Source organism: Portunus trituberculatus, chromosome 44, assembly GCF_017591435.1.
Source record: "Portunus trituberculatus isolate SZX2019 chromosome 44, ASM1759143v1, whole genome shotgun sequence".
NCBI classification, from domain to species: Eukaryota; Metazoa; Arthropoda; class Malacostraca; order Decapoda; family Portunidae; genus Portunus; species Portunus trituberculatus.
This window is the reverse complement of record NC_059298.1, coordinates 5,513,054-5,534,092: the sequence shown is the minus strand read 5'-3', so window position 1 is coordinate 5,534,092 and position 21,039 is coordinate 5,513,054. Positions and strand designations below refer to the sequence as shown.

General features: G+C 39.0%; 1 long non-coding RNA gene and 1 other non-coding gene across 2 annotated transcripts in view; both read right to left on the bottom strand.

Moving 5' to 3' along the window:
- Positions 1 to 521: 521 nt before the first annotated feature.
- The window catches only part of LOC123518609, a 54,322-nt gene continuing 33,804 nt past the window's right edge, over positions 522 to 21,039 (bottom strand). The window contains exon 3 of the long non-coding RNA XR_006678836.1: positions 522 to 1,231. This is a non-coding gene — a long non-coding RNA (uncharacterized LOC123518609). The remainder of the gene's footprint in view (positions 1,232 to 21,039) is intronic.
- On the bottom strand, positions 12,845 to 12,916 carry Trnal-cag. Its single transcript has one exon. It is a non-coding gene; the product is annotated as a tRNA-Leu (tRNA).

The window sequence follows — 21,039 nt, the reverse complement described above, 5'->3', positions numbered from 1 at the left end:
ATGATGGCTATCGATGACGATGGTAAATAGGAAAACCAGGACCTGTATTCCTTAAAACAAAGTGGTTTAGACTCTCAGTAAGAATATTTTTAACACCTAATATTTGAGATTACTACGGGTTTTCTTTAACTATAATATATAATCTTTCTTAAACTCACTGGAATCGTACGATCACTTGAAAAGTAACAACAACATTTATTACAGACTGATTAAAAGTGAAGCTATAGCCAGCTGCAATTAAGCCTCGAAGTTCACCTCCTCCGCTACTACCACTTACCCTCCTCCCGGTGCTATTATGGAAGGTAAGCACGGAAGGCAACAGAGACGGAGAGAGAGAGAGAGTGATGGGTCGGAAACGCTTGATTGATAGGGGTCTGCCTCGCCAAACACAGAAGGAAGGGAAGGCTTAGGATAAGGGAAGCGGCCAAAGGTGAATGACTTAAGGGAATTCAGGAAGGAAACACCAGCCAATCTTTCTCCATGTAAAGAGGAATTATTTTATTTCATTGTTTCATGTTACACTAGTGGTATATGAACATTCCCTGACTCATACGTTTATGTAGTTATTTCGTTAGGTTAGATTAGGTTAGGTTAGTGACCTCCTTTTATCTTATGTTATGTCAGATCATGGATTTCCTTTTAATTTAGTTCAGGTTAGGTTAGGTTAAGGTGATCTGTGGTAGGTTAGAAATCTTGTTTTTACGTTACTTTTACTTGGTTGTTATAGTACAGCGTCTACACTCACCCAGTTATGTCTTTGTTTATATATTTGTCAGGTGCTTTTCCCTTTAAATATGCGTGCGTGCGTGCGTGTGTGCCAGCATGTGTGCGTGCCAGCGTGCGTGCGTTCGTGTAGGTCCCTGAACGCCGACACCTATACAGAAGACTATCAGCATAGTAACAATAATAACAATTGCATTCCACCACCACTCATCAAAACATATTCACAATAACAACCTCAACACCATGACCACCACACAACACTACCCAGGAATACTGTCATTATGCTGTATGAAAGCGATCGGGTCACATTATATATCATATCTTTATTACCACATGGACATGCGTTTCTTTGAAGAACCCTTGTTGCTGCTTCACTCCCAACGCCATCTGACTGATCGCTATTCAGGGCACTGGCAATCACGCGCCAAAAAGAACTTAAACCAGAGCCACTTCAACTCCGTTTGGTCACCGCGTCCTATATTGCCTCCTCGCCTCCATGGTATCTTTGCTGCGGTGCAAAAAAAAAAAAAGTTCTATCAATTAATCATCATCCGCAATAAGCAGAATATAATAGGCTATTTCATTTCCAATTTTTTAGGGTGTGGAGTAAAGTTTTTATAAGCATCCCGCTTTGCTTACTAACAGTGCGTTGGACGAATATTGATTCGAGATGCACGAACGTTTCACAATATCAGAACTAGTGCATCATCCGATGACATAAGGTCAGGAAATCCTGTATCAATAAGTACAGCTGTATTTTTCAAATAAAATAAAAGAAATATCTATTTTGATTGCATGCAGGAAGCGGAACTCACAGAAGAAAAAAAAGCTTGAAGTTGCAAAGTGAATATGCAAGGATCAGAATCGGTATAATAACCTTCACTATAAATGTCACGTAATCGAGAATGAAAATTGTAAAGACTTACGTTATTTCGTTCTTGATTTATCAATATATTTCAAAATCAAGAGTAAACTTAGCAGCATGACACGCTTCCAGGATTCATGAATACCCGAAATAATTATACTATTCATATTCAACGTTACGCTCTTGCTTTAAGTAATCTACCCAACTACGATAATGTTTCCAATCACATATCAAGCACATGCCTCAAATGAAAATTATTATCATGAAATCATTCTTACTCATATTCCAGAATGATTAAAAGCATAATAAAAAGGATTTCTTAAGTATTTATAGTATTCGTGGAGATAAAAGAGATGTTCCCCACATCTAAGACTGGGACTACGAAAACGTAAATGAGAATAAAATATTCCCCTTAGGATAAAAACTGTTAAAATGCAAAGCAAAATATCACAAGAAAAACATAATAAGTATCAGAAGAAAACTTTACATAATTATGACTGAGACTCAGAAAAACTTATAGAATCAATAGTAGATCCATCTTATGCCTAACAACACAATAACACAATACCGCATGGCATAAATATCACATTTAGACCATTATAGAAATAATAAGCGCACACCAAAAAGAAAAAAAAATACAGATTAGGCAAGATATTTAAGAAAATCTACATGACGACAAGAGAAGATCCCTCAAAGTAAAAAAAAAAAAAAAAGAAACTTAACTCATATATATCAATATTATTTTCAATGCATCAAAAAGATAACGTAGAGGTAAAAGAATATTTTAGAGCTAAACCGGGAACTCGGAAAATCTAAAAAGACTCAAGGAGAGCAGGAAATCAAAGGAGAGATAGAAAAAATGGTTGCAAATATTCCACAAAACTTCAAATAGAAAAATATATGATTCTTGTAAATAAAAACCACGAAACAACCAAGAAGAAAAATTAAATACGTTCTCATCGTGACCTTCACGCCCCGTAGAAGAGTTCACTCACCCTGACCTTCTCAATCCCCTAACGTGACCCTCGTCTTTTCAGGGTGTATCTTTTAGATTATGAAGGCATTAGGGGGGACGGTAGCCTGACGTGTTTGTCTTGTGGCTGTGGTAGTGATGTGGGTATTGGTGAGAGAGAGAGAGAGAGAGAGAGAGAGAGAGAGAGAGAGAGAGAGAGAGAGAGAGAGAGAGAGAAAGAGAGAGAGAGAGAGAATGACGCAGTTTGGCCTCAGGGTCGCCGTTGCCTTCCTAAGACTCCTTGTTGATGCGATTTGCATAACTGATACACCACAGTCAGGGACACCGCGTAAACACACACACACACACACACACACACACACACACACACACACACACATTTATTTCTTCTTTACAGTCTAATCTTTCCCGCAATATGGAAAATAAATAAAGCAGCATATTCCTATTATGAAAGCAAAAATGTTGTTGTGTGTGTGTGTGTGTGTGTGTGTGTGTGTGTGTGTGTGTGTGTGTGTGTGTGTGTGTGTGTGTGTGTGTGTGTGTGTGTGTGCCTTTACATAAAGTTTCATAACCTACCACACAAAACACATACATCAGAACCATAGATAACGGATACTTGACGTGTTTTCACAACAGCCTGTAACATAAGCGGAAAAATTCTCTACCTTCCATACGTTTTCATATTTTGTGTCATATATCCCTTCATACTAACTATACTTAGTACATATCATTTCAAATCATTACGCTCAGGAATGATTTGAATCTAAACATCATATCGTAACCTTTTGCAAATAGACAATTAACAAAAATATGATGAGTTGGAGTAAAAAATAGTGTCTGCATTATTTAACCATTTATTTCAACCCTTTTAGTTTATTGCAACAATTCGCACTAACTGAGCAATAATTATTAAAATAAACTATCCCATATTGTAGAATAAAGTTTTCTGAATGCGATATCTGCAGATTTCTGATAAAATGTTATATAAGCGGTAAATGGAATAGTTAAGGATCATCACCATAACATCGCGCTATACACAAACACTTGTCAGTCAGTCGGCCACATTGTGTCATTCCACTCTAGTTCTTTGCACATGATATCCTATACTATGCTAAATGCTTTTCTCGCCTTACTTTCCCTCTCATTCATTTTGTATCCGGTTTTCAACACGTTACTCACCTCAAAACGCACATCTGTTTTAGGCAAGGATACGTGGCACCATATTACATAGGAGAAGGAAACACTTAGAAAAGCAACATAACACAAGACAAACTCAAGAATCCTAGTTACACAAAAGCAATGTGACTGTTTACATTCCAAGGTATGAAAAGGCGCGAGAATAAAACTATGGCTCATACCATAGACTCTGTAATTTCATGGGTCTATGTGCATTACTAGTGGGGGTTTACATGCAAAATTTAATGAGATTAGGAAAAAATTAAGTCAGGACGCCTTTTTTTTTCCTTCTTTTTAAGACTGTCCGGTTAATATTTCAGCAGATCCGTCAACACACATGAAGTATTCGGAGTCCATGATCAGAACATAAGAATATCAGATATATATATATATATATATATATATATATATATATATATATATATATATATATATATATATATATATATATATATATATATATATATATATATATATATATATATATATATATATATATATATATATATATATATATATATATATTACTGGAAGCGTTACTTGTACAGATATAAGATACTACATTCATCACAGGGGTAGTTATTATATTCACTGAGATGTTTTTTTTCTGGCAGATTCTTAGGGGTTTATGATTTTTCCTTAATGCGAAATCTGCCACAAGAAAGTGTGGCTGACAATGACTGCAAAACATATGGTGATTGAGTAAAATAAGACGTAGGCGATGGCCATGACCTGAACTTGAAAGTAAGAGGAAGAGAGGGAGAGAGAAAGGTTGAGTGAGAGGTGGATATGAGATGGTGGGTGAAGTGTGAGAGAGAGAGAGAGAGAGAGAGAGAGAGAGAGAGAGAGAGAGAGAGAGAGAGAGAGAGAGAGAGAGAGAGAGAGAGAGAGAGAGAGAGAGAGAGAGAGAGAGAGAGAGAGAGAGAGAGAGAGAGAGAGAGAGAGAGAGAGAGAGAGAGAGAGAGAGAGAGAGAGAGAGAGAGAGAGAGAGAGAGAGAGAGAGAGAGAGAGAGAGAGAGAGAGAGAGACACACACACACAAACTGTCTCGCACAAAATAGGCCACATTCGTTCCTGGGAAGTCTGTCAGCTGGCAAAGACTTTTTACGAAATGTTGAGGAAGACAAGAGGGGAAACTGGGACACTAGCACTGGTGAGGTGACTACACGATCAGAACCTTTCCTGCAAGAGTTTCCGGGCCTTGCTGTTTATGACGTGCTTTCAAGCCTCTAGCTGTGTGGTTGGTGTGGCTTCTCCTGAGCTTACCAAACACCCTTTGATGGCCATGATTTTTTATTGCTAAATGAAAAGAGTCAAATGAAATCACGCCCGGCTGACTTCTTTTCACTTGTTTAAGGCTGCCATGGTTAAGATTATTATTTCTAATCCTTCATAAACAAATTCAGTGCAAAATTAGTATAATTTCTAAAGGCATCATTATTATAACATCAGAACTCAAATACTTTAAAATATCCTTTTCGTGTTTGTAGGTAGTTATGTTTCCAATAAATTCGTCTGTGATAAATCGCATAAAGTAATAAAGTAATACGTGTCATGCCGTGATTCCAAGTGTTACCTCTGATTCTAATAGTCTTTTCGTATTCACTATGTAGGGAGTTGGTTTATTTCTTACTTTCTTGTAATTCTAGTCAGTTAGTATTTCTAGTCAGTCAGTAGCAGAGGAGCCGAGTCAGTGTTTACCTATGAGATTTTTCCGTTGACAAATGGAGTAGTTACTGCCTTCCCTAACCAGGAGGATGGGATGTGTGGTGTTTGAGGTCACAGTTTTACCGGAAGATCGTTAACAATGAGCTTTGAGTTCGTGCTGAGTGAGTTACAGCTGGTGGTTGCAAGTTCGCTCGTGATCATGAGGCCTTAGGAAATACTCACACACACACAACACACACACACACACACACACACACACACACACACACACACACACACACACACACACACACACACACACACACACACACACACACACACACACACACACACACACACCGTTCATAAGATAAAGGCTCATCCAACTGTTGTAACGCATGCTTCTTTTTCTGTAGTATTTAATTCTATCTTTTTTTTCAGCAAAGCGTCATCAAGATATTCCTAAGATGGTGATATTGCATTATTTTAAGTTCCTTTCTGTGTTGTCATCCTTAGATTATGCCTTGATCATTAATTTTTACAATTTTCAAGCATCAGGGTTGTCACACACCGACTTCATTCTATCTAAAAAAAAATAAATAAATGAGAGAGAGAGAGAGAGAGAGAGAGAGAGAGAGAGAGAGAGAGAGAGAGAGAGAGAGAGAGAGAGAGAGAGAGAGAGAGAGAGAGAGAGAGAGAGAGAGAGAGAGAGAGAGAGAGAGAGAGATTCCTTCCTCCCTCACTTTCAAAGTAGCAAAGCAAAACACAAATCTTCCGCCTTTTTGGGGTTTCCATGTAATGAAAGGTGACTCTACAGCAATAATAAAACAAAATTCCATTGCATACATATGGCAGTCGCACCATGGGCGATGCTATATTCTCGTTTCTGCAATGGCATCACGCCTTTTAAGACCTGTGTCGTTACAGTGTGCTTTCACTAATCCTAGAGTAGCCTACATATTCCTCTGAAAGGAACAAAGAACACCAGAACTGAAGCATGTGAATCACATGGAGATAATTTGATATCTAAAGCGGCTGTTTGTACAATGAATGATAACGACTTATATTTCATAGAATAAGATGCATTTCAGCCTGTGTCTAGTTCACTATCCTAAGAATATCACAAAACACCATCTTTCAACACTCCCGAAGTGTCTGTAGACCAAAGAATGCTTCGAACAGTGCCATACCATCTTCCTTGAAGAGGAGGTTACTAAGGAAACCTGCAAAACTTGGGCCCCATACAAATCACGGTGCCTTTTGCACCAGTAACCCACGCTCGTCTTTGTTTATCATGCTCATGTATCCTAGATTAAAGATTACTCACAACCAAACTCATGTTAGAGCAATTCTTTCTATTAAAAATGTAGCAAGAATATTTAAGTGAATTTAATATGTACTAGTTTTGCAAGAAAGACACAATCTTTCTACTCGCACACACAAGACTTAGACTAAACTCACAAAAAAGAGACGGAGTGTGCTAGGCTTTAAGTGCCATTAATCGATGAGAGTTAAAATAAAATGGTTGCATTTTCATCACTTTTAATCAAAATAAGGTAAGAGTAAAAGCAATCAGAATATCATGACAATGTAAGGAACCACCATCCGAGGGATGCATCGCCCTTAATAACAAGTAATAGTTTAACTCCTCGATTTCAACTTTCATCATTATCTTTGACTAGTACTATCCTCTGAACATCGGAGACAAACGGGACAAAGATCCATCACCAGTTCATCACAGCGTAGCGCGATGAACGCCACACTAATATTGAGAATCTATTTGCATTAGTATACAATTTGCACACAATCTTGTGACAGCTAAAGGGTGCTCAGAGGAACATATGTTTAAGTCAGCTACCTTGAGCGAAATCATCTCTTCACAATAGCTACACACACACACACACACACACACACACACACACACACACACACAGGAGGAGGTAGTAGACACTTACCGAAACGATAACTTACTACCAGCAAGATCTGATAACACTAGTTGAGGGGGTGCAGTGAACCTTCCATTAAAGCTAGTTGTGATCTCGCTGAACGTTTCCCTTTGTGTCTCACAACTCAAGGCGGCAGTCACAGCCTACCCTTTGGTTAAAGACAACTCTCCTTCTTCACACAGAACTACATGCACTTACCACACATACACCCTTCACTTGAAAATAAAAACTTAAAAGAAAAATGGGTACTCCAAACCACGCCTCGGAATCCTCTTCTGAGGAGGGGACCAAAAATATCCCTAGGTCGGACGCCTCTCTCAGTGACGACTACAAATGCCTTGACACCTCCTTCAACTTTTTCTACATTAACTTCTGCAACATTCGCGGCCTTAGATCTAATTTTCAATCTGTAGAACACCACCTCTCCTCTACTATACCTCATCTTCTTTTCCTCACCGAAACACAACTGTCTGAGGTAACTGACAGTAGCTCCTTCTCTGTTCCCTCCTACTTTCTCTATTCTCATTTTCGTTCCAAAGTTGGATGTTGCTTCTTTGTACGTAACGACTTAACTTGCTCTCGTGCCCACGCTCTTGAATCTTCCGAGTTTTCCACCATCTGGCTTCGACTTAACAGTCACTCTCAAACTAAATTCATCTGTGCTGTTTATCTCTCCCTAACTCTTCTGACTATAGTAAATTCTTCAACTATTTAACTTCCAAAGTGGAGCACATTCTGTCCCTCTACCCTTTCGCAGAGATTTCCATTCTTAGAGATTTCAATGTTCACCACCAGCTTTGGCTTTCATCTCCCTTCACTGAACATCCTGGTGAACTAGCCTTAAACTTCGGTATCCTCCAGGACCTAGAGCGACTGGTGCAACACCCTACTAGTATTCCTGACCGTCTTGGAGACACGCCCAACATTCTTGATCTCTTCCTCACCTCTAATCCTTCTGCAAATGCTGTCACCCTTTCATCTCCCTTGGGATCCTCCGATCACAATCTCACTTCTGTATCTTGTCCTATTTCTCCAATCCCTCTTCAGAATCCCCCAACGCGAAGGTGCCTCTAGCGTTTTGCTTCTGCCAGTTGGGGGGACATGAGGAGGTATTATGCTGATTTTCCATGGAATGATTACTGCTTCCGTGTCAGAGATCCATCTCTTTGTGCTGAACGCATAACGGAGGTGATAGTGTCTGGCATGGAGGCATACATTCCACATTCTTTTTCTCAATATAAACCTTCTAAACTTTGGTTTTACACAGCCTGTTCTCGTGCTATACATTTTTTGTTTTTATGTAGGAAAGAGGGCCAGCCTAGGGCAAAAAAGATAAAGTTAAAAAAGGCCCACTTGAGTGCTGACTCACTAAAAAGTGCAAAAAGTGCCAAAACCGTCAGCCAGAATTAGGGGAGCAAATGCCTCGATACCTCCCTCTTAAAAGAAGACAAGTTGTAGGAATTCGGAAATACAGATGCAGGGAGGGAGTTCCAGAGTTTACCAGTGAAAGGGATGAATGATTGAGAGTACTGGTTAACTCTTGCATTAGGGAGTTGGACAGAAAAGGGATGAGAGGAAGAAGAAAGCCTTGTGCAGCGAGGCCGCAGAAGAAGGGGAGGCATGCAGTTAGCAAGATCAGTAGAACAGTTACCATGAAAATAGCGATAAAAGATAGAAAGGGATGCAACATTTCGGCGGTGAGAAAGAGACTGAAGACAGTTAGTCAGAGGAGGGAGTTGATGAGACGAAGAGCTTTCGATTCCACCCTATCAAGCAAAGCTGTGTGACTGGAACCCCCCCAAACATGCGAAGAGTACTCCATACAGGGACGGATAAGGCCCTTATACAGAGTAAGCAGTTGGAGGGGCGAGAAAAACTGTCGGAGACGCCTCAGAACACCTAACTTCATAGAAGCTGTTTTAGCAAGAGATGAGATGTGAAGTTTCCAGTTAAGATTATGAGCAAAGGACAGACCGAGGATATTCATTGTGGAAGAGGGAGACAGTTGAGTGTCATTGAAGAAGAGGGGATAGTTGTCTGGAAGGTTGTGTCGAGTTGATAGATGGAGGAATTGAGTTTTTGAGGCATTGAAAACTACTAGATTTTCTCTGCCCCAATCGGAAATCTTAGAAAGATCGGAAGTCAGGCGTTCCGTGGCGTCCCCGCGTGATCTGTTGACTTCCTGAAGGGTTGGACGTCTCTGAAAGAACGTGGAAAGATGTAGGGTGGTATCATCAGCGTAGGAGTGGATAGGGCAAGAAGTTTGGTTAAGAAGGTCATTAATGAATAATAGAGAGTGGGTGACAGGACAGAACCCTGAGGAACACCACTATTAATAGGTTTAGGAGAAGAACAGTAGCCGTCTACCACAGCAGCAATAGAGCGGTCGGAAAGGAAACTTGAGATAAAGTTGCAGAGAGAAGGATAGAAGCCGTAGGAGGGCAGTTTTGAAATCAAAGCTTTATGCCAGACTCTATCAAAAGCTTTTGATATGTCTAACGCTACAGCAAAAGTTTCACCGAAATCTTTAAAAGAGGATGACCAAGACTCAGTAAGGAAAGCCAGAAGATCACCAGTAGAGCGACCTTGACGGAAGCCATACTGGCGATCAGACAGAAGATTGTGAAGTGACAGATGTTTGAGAATCTTCCTATTCATGATAGAGAGGTTGGCCACAAAAGGTATTTGAGCCTTCCATCTGAATCATCTCTGCCAAGTCTGTTCTTCAGCTTGCCAAACACTCCTTCATAGTAGAAAATGTCAAAATCTTTCAAACTCAAACTCCCCTCGAGACTTTTGGCATCTAGCCAAGAACATCTCCATTAACTTTATCTCTTCATCTTTCCCTTCTTTATTTCATCCTGATGGCCCCACTGCCATCTCCTCTGTCTTTAAAGCTGAACTCTTCTCTCAAACCTTTGCTCACAACTCCACCTTGGACGATCCCTCCCTCTCCTCCTCCTCCCTCTGACTATTTCATGTCTAAAATTAAAATTCTTCGTAATGATGTTTTCCATGCCCTCGCTGGCCTAAACCCTCGGAAGGCTTATGGTCCTGATGGGGTCCCTCCTATTGTTCTCAAAAACTGTGCTTCCGTGCTTGCACCTTGCCTGGCCAAACTCTTTCAACTTTGTCTATCGACTTCTACCTTTCCTTCCTGCTGGAAGTTTGCCTACATTCAGCCTGTTCCTAAAAAGGGTGACCGTTCTAATCCTCAAACTACCGTCCTATAGCTTTAATCTCTTGCTTGTCTAAAGTTTTTGAATCTATCCTGAATAGGAAGATTCTCAAACATCTGTCACTTCACAATCTTCTGTCTGATCGCCAGTATGGCTTCCGTCAAGGTCGCTCTACTGGTGATCTTCTGGCTTTCCTTACTGAGTCTTGGTCATCCTCTTTAGAGATTTCGGTGAAACTTTTGCTGTAGCGTTAGACATATCAAAAGCTTTTGATAGAGTCTGGCATAAAGCTTTGATTTCAAAACTGCCCTCCTACGGCTTCTATCCTTCTCTGCAACTTTATCTCAAGTTTCCTTTCTGACCGTTCTATTGCTGCTGTGGTAGACGGCCACTGTTCTTCTCCTAAATCTATTAATAGTGGAGTTCCTCAGGGTTCTGTCCTGTCACCCACTCTCTTTCTATTATTCATTAATGACCTTCTTAACCAAACTTCTTGCCCTATCCACTCCTACGCTGATGATACCACCTACATCTTTCCACGTCCTTTCAGAGACGACCAACCCTTCAGGAAGTCAACAGATCACGCAGGGACGCCACAGAACGCCTGACTTCCGATCTTTCTAAGATTTCCGATTGGGGCAGAGAAAATCTAGTAGTTTTCAATGCCTCAAAACTCAATTCCTCCATCTATCAACTCGACACAACCTTCCAGACAACTATCCCTCTTCTTCAATGACACTCAACTGTCTCCTCTTCCACAAATCCTCGGTCTGTCCTTTACTCATAATCTTAACTGGAAACTTCACATCTCATCTCTTGCTAAAACAGCTTCTATGAAGTTAGGCGTTCTGAGGCGTCTCCGCCAGTTTTTCTCGCCCCTCCAACTGCTTACTCTGTACAAGGGCCTTATCCGCCCCTGTATGGAGTACTCTTCGCATGTTTGGGGGTTCCAGTCACACAGTTTTACTAGATAGGGTGGAATCAAAAGCTTTTCGTCTCATCAACTCCCTCCTCTGACTAACTGTCTTCAGCCTCTTTCTCACCGCCGAAATGTTGCATCTCTTTCTATCTTTTATCGCTATTTTCATGCTAACTGTTCTACTGATCTTGCTAACTACATGCCTCCCCTCCTTCTGCTGCCTCGCTGCACAAGGCTTTCTTCTTCCTCTCATCCCTATTCTGTCCAACTCTCTGACGCAAGAGTTAACCAGTATTCTCAATCATCCATACCTTTCACTGGAACTCCCTCCCTGTATCTGTATTTCCGACTTCCTATGACTTGTCTTCTTTTAAGAGGGAGGTATCGAGGTATTTGCTTCCTAATTTTGGCTGACGCTTTTCCTCTTTGTAGAGAGCCAGCACTCAAGTGGGTCTTTTTTTTTTTAATCTCTTCCTTTTTTTGCCCTTGGTTGACCTTCTTTCCTACATAAAACACACACACACACACACACACACACACACACACATACACACACACACACACACACACACACACACACACACACACACACACACACACACACACACACACACACACACACACACACACACACACACACACACACACACACACACACACACACACACACACACACACACACACACACACACACGGTGGCATTAATTAAGGTGAAGATCGGTAAGTGGAAGAGAAGTGAAATGAGAAAGAGAGAATGGGGGAAAAAAAGTGAACAATAAGATTATGCTAAAAACCTTTTCAGTCCCTTCCAGTATGTAATTCCGTAGGGTATTCTGGTCGAGGAAGTTGTCAGCGGCGAGGACGCGGCGTCAATGGACCGGAATAAGAGGGAAACAAGATCCGCACGTGATACCCAGAACACACCGAGTCAATAAGGACGTGAAAAGGGTAAAAGGGAGGAAAAAAATATGTCACTAGCCTTGAGATAGACGGACTTTGATGTGGACGTACTCAGGTGGAAGACTGCCAAGGAAAGATGGACAATGAAATGAGATATGAAGAAGTATTTGTCGACACCGAATGGCACCTCTATCTCTCTCTCTCTCTCTCTCTCTCTCTCTCTTAATGAGTGTGATCTGCGCCTGTGTGTGTGTGTGTGTGTGTGTGTGTGTGTGTGTGTGTGTGTGTGTGTGTGTGTGTGTGTGTGTAATTCACCTCGGTCGTCTGCTGGTCATCCAGCCAGTCTTCCCCATTACGGAGCGAGCTCAGAGCTGATAGACCGATCTTCGGGTAGGACTGAGACCACAACACACTCCACACACCGGGAAAGCGAGTCCACAACCCCTCGAGTTACATCCCGTACCTATTTACTGTTAGGTGAACAGGGGCCACACATTAAGAGACTTGCCCATTTGCCTCGCCGCGCCGGGACTCGAACCCGGGCCTCTCGATTCTGAGTCGAGCGTGCTAAACACTACACAACGCGGTGTGTGTGTGGAGGGAGGGGGGAAGTAAGTGAGTGAGGCTTTTCAAGCGCATTTTCATTATTTTTGCAATAGTTTAACAACGATTATTAACCATAGAAATTAAAAAGAAAAATATAGTAGCCCAAAAATCACGAGAGAGAGAGAGAGAGAGAGAGAGAGAGAGAGAGAGAGAGAGAGAGAGAGAGAGAGAGAGAGAGAGAGAGAGAGAGAGAGAGAGAGAGAGAGAGAGAGAGAGAGAGAGAGAGAGAGAGAGAGAGAGAGAGAGAGAGAGGGAATAATTTTTCTATAACCACTTCCGATCATCAAGCAAGATACGTACAAATTGCAATGTCTACACCTTATATGTCCCTCTACTTTCTTATAGGTATACATTTTTTAAATAACTTTTGATGATGTTGATTGCTTTAAATCGCATTCAAACTATTAAAACTGAAGCATAGGAGAGAGAAAGAACTGGTGAGGTGGACCCGCATTACTTAAACAATGCAGGAGGACAATTCCTCCTGAATTCCTTTGGTGTGACCGTGACATAATGAGTGATAATAGACTGATGGCTTTTTCATGACTTTCGTTACGAAAATAACGGACGTCAGCAAGGGCAGTGTTTTCCCTTCAAAAAGATGCATGGGACGTCATAACCAATAGGTGGCAAGTGATAAGCATCAAGAGTTTTCTTATGAAATAATTAGAACTATGGAGAAAAGAGAGAGAGAGAGAGAGAGAGAGAGAGAGAGAGAGAGAGAGAGAGAGAGAGAGAGAGAGAGAGAGAGAGAGAGAGAGAGAGAGAGAGAGAGAGAGAGAGAGAGAGAGAGAGAGAGAGATAAAAAAAGAATAAAAAGGCTGAGTGTTCATCCTTTTCCCTTCTTATAGTAGCGTGTCTTTCGTTATCACTGCCGACGCTGTCATATTCAGATGTAGCAGGATGAGAGAAACACATACACCAGGCCGTTACCGGATTACGGTGGCTACGTACTAGCAGGGCTGGTGATGAGGGGGAGGTAAGACTATCGATCGCACCTCATTCAACAGTTATTGCTTCCTGGATGTATGGGGCTTCTATCGTCATCAACATCACCACCACTGGCTTTCCATCGTTCAGCCAAAAAAAGTGAACTAAATAAAAGCTAAAATATATGCATGTGCAGTTACAACTCATCTCAGGTTTCTAAAAGAATATTTTCCATTTTTCCTAGTTTTTTTTAAGGAATTTTCAATTTTCAGTCTTTTCTTTTGACATCTTATATGCCTTTTGTAAAGTTCTGTAGCAGAAAAGAGGCAAAACAATTTTTTTTTCTAATGTGTTTATGAAAATAAATTATTAGAATGCTCTATATATCTTCAATGGTCACTCCTTAGCAATAAAAAGTGTTCATTATGCTTAGGTCTTGTAGATTTTATCTACTTAACCTTTTTTTATCTCTGTCCGTGGGAATATTTTCCTACAACGCTCTGAACCATAACAATAAGGATTCTTGTCAGTGAAGAGATTGATCACAGTTACGTTTTTACATGTTATGTTAGATCTCTATACGCTTCGAAAACTTAACCACGGCTGGGATAACTTCAGGTCTTCCTAGAAGCTACTAAAATGTGAAGAATCGTGACGTCATGCCCTGAGTCACAGAGTGCATCAGAGCGAAGAACAAACACAAACGACACCCTTGAGGATGCAAATGCGACACAGATGGTTATGAAAGGTAGGAAGTGAAGCATAACGTCGAAAGAAAAAAAACCCAACGACATACTAACCCACTGACACTGACTTTGCCCTGATTGTATTGTCAGTGATGCCTGTTTCGCATCTCTTCCTCCTCCCCCACCACACATTATACTAAATTTAAGGAAGCCGCGAGAAGTAGTACAGATAGTAGTCCCTTTATGAAAAACGTTAATATATAGACACCTTTCTGTCATTCCTATCCATTTACCTATCTTATCTTCTTCTCAAGCCCTCTATAGACTCTACAGTAACATAATTTGATTCTGTATTAACAAGAATGGGAAAATGTGGCAGATCGCATAATTGCAACAACCGACCTACCAAAGAAGAAAAAAAAACCTGTGTAGGGTCACCTGAGTCACCTGAGTCTTGAAACACACACACACACACACACACACACACACACACACACAACGAGATGAGGATGGAGGTTACTATTGAGCAATCCTTATATTAACACCGAGCCTCATGTTTTACCTTCTTCATAAATTTGAGAAATATGAAAGAAGAAGAAGAACAAGAACAAGAACAAGAAGAACAAGAAAAGAAAAAGAAGAAGAAAAAGCAAAGAAGAAGAAGAAGAAGAAGAAGAAGAAGAAGAAGAAGAAGAAGAAGAAGAAGAAGAAGAAGAAGAAGAAGAAGAAGAAGAAAGAAGAAGAAAGAACAAGAACAAGAAGAAGAAGAAGAAGAAGAAGAAGAAGAAGAAGAAGAAGAAGAAGAAGAAGAAGAAGAAGAAGAAGAAGAAGAAGAAGAAGAAGAAGAAGAAGAAGAAGAAGAAGAAGAAGAAGAAGAAGAAGAAGAAGAAGAAGAAAGAAGAAGAAGAAGAAGAAGAAGAAGAAGAAGAAGAAGAAGAAGAAGAAGAAGAAGAAGAAGAAGAAGAAGAAGAAGAAGAAGAAGAAGAAGAAGAAGAAGAAGAAGAAGAAGAAGAAGAAGAAGAAGAAGAAGAAGAAGAAGAAGAAGAAGAAGAAAGAAGAAGAAGAAGAAGAAGAAGAAGAAAGAAGAAAAAAAGAAAAGAAGAAGAAGAAGAAGAAGAAGAGGAAGAACAAGAACAAGAACAAGAACAAGAACAAGAAAAAGTAAAGAAGAAGAAAAGCAAAGAAGAAGAACAACAACAAGAACAAGAACAAGAACAAGAAGAAGAAGAACAAGAACAAGAACAAGAACAAGAACAAGATGAAGAAGTTAAAAAAGAAAAAGAACAAGAACAAGAAGAAGAATCATGATTTGATTAAAGCGAGCGAGCAAGAGAGAGAGAGAGAGAGAGAGAGAGAGAGAGAGAGAGAGAGAGAGAGAGAGAGAGAGAGAGACTAGGTAAATGCTTCGGCTAAACTTCTACACTAGTTACGGATGTTCGAGGAAAGGAGATCACAACAGCACATGAGCAGATCTTCGTGCTGGGAGATCATTAGTGTTGAGTGCTACGGGACAAACAGTATACAGGGAAATCACTTCGGGGAACAGGAACCTGACAATCGTACACCTCCTTTGTACATTTACTTTGCATCACATCACCGTTTGTTAGCGTTCATCAGACCCAACATTATTGCTATTTTTTCTTTTCTTCCTCAGCGTTGTTTTGTCTTCTTTTCCTAATACTGAAGTTAATTATGACTGTTTTTTGTTTTGTTTGACTTATATCTTTCTTTATACATACGATATACATTGGAAAGAATAAGCATCTGTAACCGATAGAAATATTAAATTGTGCATATATTTTTTTTGACTAAATTTGTGTATCTGTCTGTCCGTCTGTCTCTGTCTGTCTATCTGTCTCTGTCTCTCTCTCTCTCTCTCTCTCTCTCTCTCTCTCTCTCTCCACAAATGCCCGACTGGAAACTTAATGTGATTCAATTAAGAGTAAGGGGCAAGTGCGTGTCAGGTACATTTAGCACAGCAGGCAACAATCCACGGCACCGCGACATCAACTCTGCTGCACTGAACTCTATTTATTACCCATTCGGTTCCTTTACCTCGTCGTCCTTGGTCTTAGTGACTTCGTTAAAGCCGCGGCCTCGTCGTGACATTATTGCATTTACTCCGTGGCAGGAATCTTGCATATAGCTTTGACAGGGAGATGTGTGTGTGTGTGTGTGTGTGTGTGTGTGTGTGTGTGTGTGTGTGTGTGTGTGTGTGTGTGTGTGTGTGTGTGTGTGTGTGTGTGTGTGTGTGTGTGTGTGTGTGTGTGTGAGGTGTTTTTACCTGTTTGTTCTTTGGTTTTCTATTTATATTGAGTGTCATCTGTGGTAATTATCTCAATGTATATGTCAATGAATAAGTCAAATTATCTATTTATCTTGCATATCTATCATCTTCGTTTGTCTTGTCGCTTTTGAGAGAGAGAGAGAGAGAGAGAGAGAGAGAGAGAGAGAGAGAGAGAGAGAGAGAGAGAGAGAGAGAGAGAGAGAGAGAGAGAGAGAGAGAGAGAGAGTCTTATCATTTACAAATGTCGTCAGCAGTTAAGAAAACAAAGATACTGATATATTAGAGTACTTTATTATCATTATTATTATTATTATTATTATTATTATTATTATTAATATTATCATTACTATTTTTTCTTACTATTATTAATAACAATAATAATGAAAATAATAGAAATAATAATAATGAAAATGATAATTATATTGACAATAATAATAATAATAATAATAATAATAATAATAATAATAATAATAATAATAATAATGATAATAATAATAACTGATGATGATAATGATGATGATGATGATGATGATGATGATGATGATAATAATAATAGTAATAATAATAATAATAACAATAATAATAATTATAATAATAATAATAATAATAATAATAATAATAATAATAATAATAATAATAATAATAATAATAATATAATAATAATGATAAAACTTATTTGCTCTTACAGAGAATTTGTCTTGTGCTTGCCAAAGTATAAAAAAGTGAAATATAAGAGTTTAAGAAGTATTAACACTATCAGTTATATCTATGCAATTCTTAATCATGCATTACCTAAAACATATAATATTAAAACATTAAAACATTAAAACATTGCTGACATTCCTGTGTGCCGCCTTCTTTCAGCAGTTAGTTTCCATTTATTATCCTAATACTAGATGGAACATACGACTCCCTATATCGAGATGTTCGGCTCTGCACAGATCTCCACCTTTTGCCAGATAGTAACATTTTGTAACATGAGTGCAGTGGGTGACTGGGATAATCTATTATGATGTTGCTCCTCTGAATAACAGCTCTTTTATACAGTTCTAACAGTGGTTTTGCATTTTTAACATTTTATCGGCTACATTTCTTTATCATCTTGCTCAATTTACCTTTAGATTCCAGAGTACTATTTCCGTACCAACAACATATAGCAAATGAAAAAACTGATTGTAATATACTACTATAGAACAAATCCATTATTTTACTACTTACATTTAATTTACAAAGCTTTCTAACTTATTATTATTATTATAATTATTATTATTATTATTATCATTATTGTTATTATTATTATTATTATTATTATTATTATTCCTATTATTATTATTAATGTTGTTGATGAAATCGTAACACCATGATCAATGGAGACGAGGCAGCAATGAGGAAGAAAAAATAGCTTGTTGGTTGTTGTGATAAGCTAACGAAAGGTGATGTGTTGCAAAGCAAGTATATATAGTTGGTCTGAAACAGTTGATGGGATGTTGTGAACTTACCATCAAAGCTAGTTGTGAACTCGCTGAACGTTTCCCGTTTTGCCTCACAACTCAAGGGGACAGTCACAGCCTGCCCTCTAAAGACAAGTCTCCCCATTCACACAAAACTACAAGCGTGAACATTACATTAATCAATGAACTTGTTGATGAAGATTAAAGATACCTTAAGCGGTCGTGCACAAAAATACATACGATTTATATTTCCTTTTCTTACGCGTTGTAAGATTAGATCCCATTCCATCATTCAGGGCTTTCTTACACACTAGTCTTTTCCTTACACTGGGGTACGAGCGTTTGGCTTCCCTCTGAATAGTGTTATGATCAGCTCAATTGAGATCACAGAGGTTAAGAGGAAAAGTCTTCATGTGAATGCCTAAACCTGAAGCCGTGCGAGTTGAGTGTCGTAATCCCTGCAGGTTGTGGTTCGCAGTTCCGGCACCAGCGACGGCAGTAGTAGTATTCTGCGCAGTTATATCTCATACAGGGGATACCACATGTAGAGGTGAGGACTTCTTGCAGTTTCCCTTACTGAATGTTATTATGTCCTTATATCTAGCAATTCTTCCACTCTCATCTTGACATATTTGCTCATCTTTAGTCTGCTCTCCTTCTTTGTTGATACTACTATTGTAACTTTCGTATTGGTTAAGATAGAAATAGTGTTATCGCATGAATAAGGAACCGTTCTTTTCGACTTCGTATATGTCTTCGTTTCTAGTTAAGTCCTTTCCTGTGTATTACAACTAATATTTGTTTTCGCAAGAGTAATATTAAACCTCAGCCACTTGCTTTTTCCTCCCTAGTACGTTAAAATGTGTAGACTAATGTGGCCAGACATCAACTACTTAAAGACACTATACCAAAAACATCAGACATGTATAATCTTGCACACTGTAATGAACCAGAGGGAAAAAAATGTTTCTCAAATATTCGAACGTTTAACTCTTAAGGGAACAATGAGCCTCGTATCTTTAAACCCTTACAGAGTTCGTTAGGATAATTTAATGTCCGCAAAGATAATGAAGCAAGTTTTCATGTGTGTATTTTTTTCACATTAATGATGCAAAATGTTTTGAAGTAATTACCAGAATCACGGAAACATCTCTCATAGCCACAATAATTTCACCTTCGCCTTCATAAATATAGTCTAGTTAAATCATCGAAAATTTCAGAATTCAGACCCAACAAGCCTTTATCCACAGCACCGCGTCAATGCCTCACCATGAAGCCTACGTGACCGAACACGCACGGCGACAGACGCACCTCACAGATAAAGATGCTGTCAAAGTCACTAGAAACATATACACATATGTACATATATGTACGGACCTTGGATGCTGTACCTAATACGGCATATACATAAACACTAAAAAATGTCATTTTGGAAGAGTGCAGAACCTGAATTTTCCCAAAGATATAAACGTTATATATATATATATATATATATATATATATATATATATATATATATATATATATATATATATATATATATATATATATATATATATATATATATATATATATATATATATATATATATATATATATATATCAGCCTTCTTACCTCATCTTTGGCATTGAATCCAAGCACTACACTCACTTGTATAAAAATGACAAGGAAAATAACACCTTAATAGCGTCCCGCATAATGTTGTGTTCTCTTTGCATTGGTCATCGGGCGGGAGTCCATAGTAAATACCACCCTAAGCTTTTACGGAATAACTTCATCATCAGGGTCATCAAAAGCCGCTGCGTAAATCCCTCCGGAGTCAGATTACAGCTTTATCTCAAGCATGAAAGGCACGTAATGATGGGTAAGTGCGCCCCCTTCCATGCCAATTTACGTGCACCCCCTTCCACGGCAATTTAGTTTCCACGATTGAACCACATTAGTCTGCCATTAGACGTGCCGCCTCTCATTTTCTACCATACCCAGCACGGAACAACAGGGAGCAGTGTGCGGAAGAAAACGGATTGCGAAGAAGGAACTCCAAGCGGATACTGAATCATGAATCGTCTTCGCAGTAAATGTGTGTGGGTGTGAGGAGGGAGATATATGTGGTCGTGAATGTGGGTGTTTGTGTGTGTGTGTGGGGAGCAAGAGGAATAGCGGAAGGGAACGAATATTTAGATACTAAACTCACCCATTGTGTGTGTGTGTGTGTGTGTGTGTGTGTATATATATATATATATATATATATATATATATATATATATATATATATATATATATATATATATATATATATATATATATGTAAACACTCCTGTACTGCCATAATCGAGATTTTTCCCGCACAACAAACAATCCATATCGAGCTACACTCAAATGTGCTAATAGTCTTAAAGCTACGAAAATAGCTTCCCTGTAACAAGAAAGAAAAATCAAAGAAATACATGTTCAATACATGTATAAGCTCAAACAATTCAAAATTCTCCTGGTATAATCGCAAAACATTGGTACCCAAATTCACCCACTATTCATCACTTAGATTCACAAGAATACTTTTCTTTTTCAATATGTATCATTTCAAGAGAAGTACACGTTTCTACACACCCGTCTATTCAGCCCTTTGAATTCAATGGACATCTTCAAAGGGCAAGTCACATCATTACGACACGTCTAATTATATTCTTCACTATTTTCTTCTGAAGACATGAGAGCACCAGACAGTGTCCCACTTCCATCGTTCCTTCATAT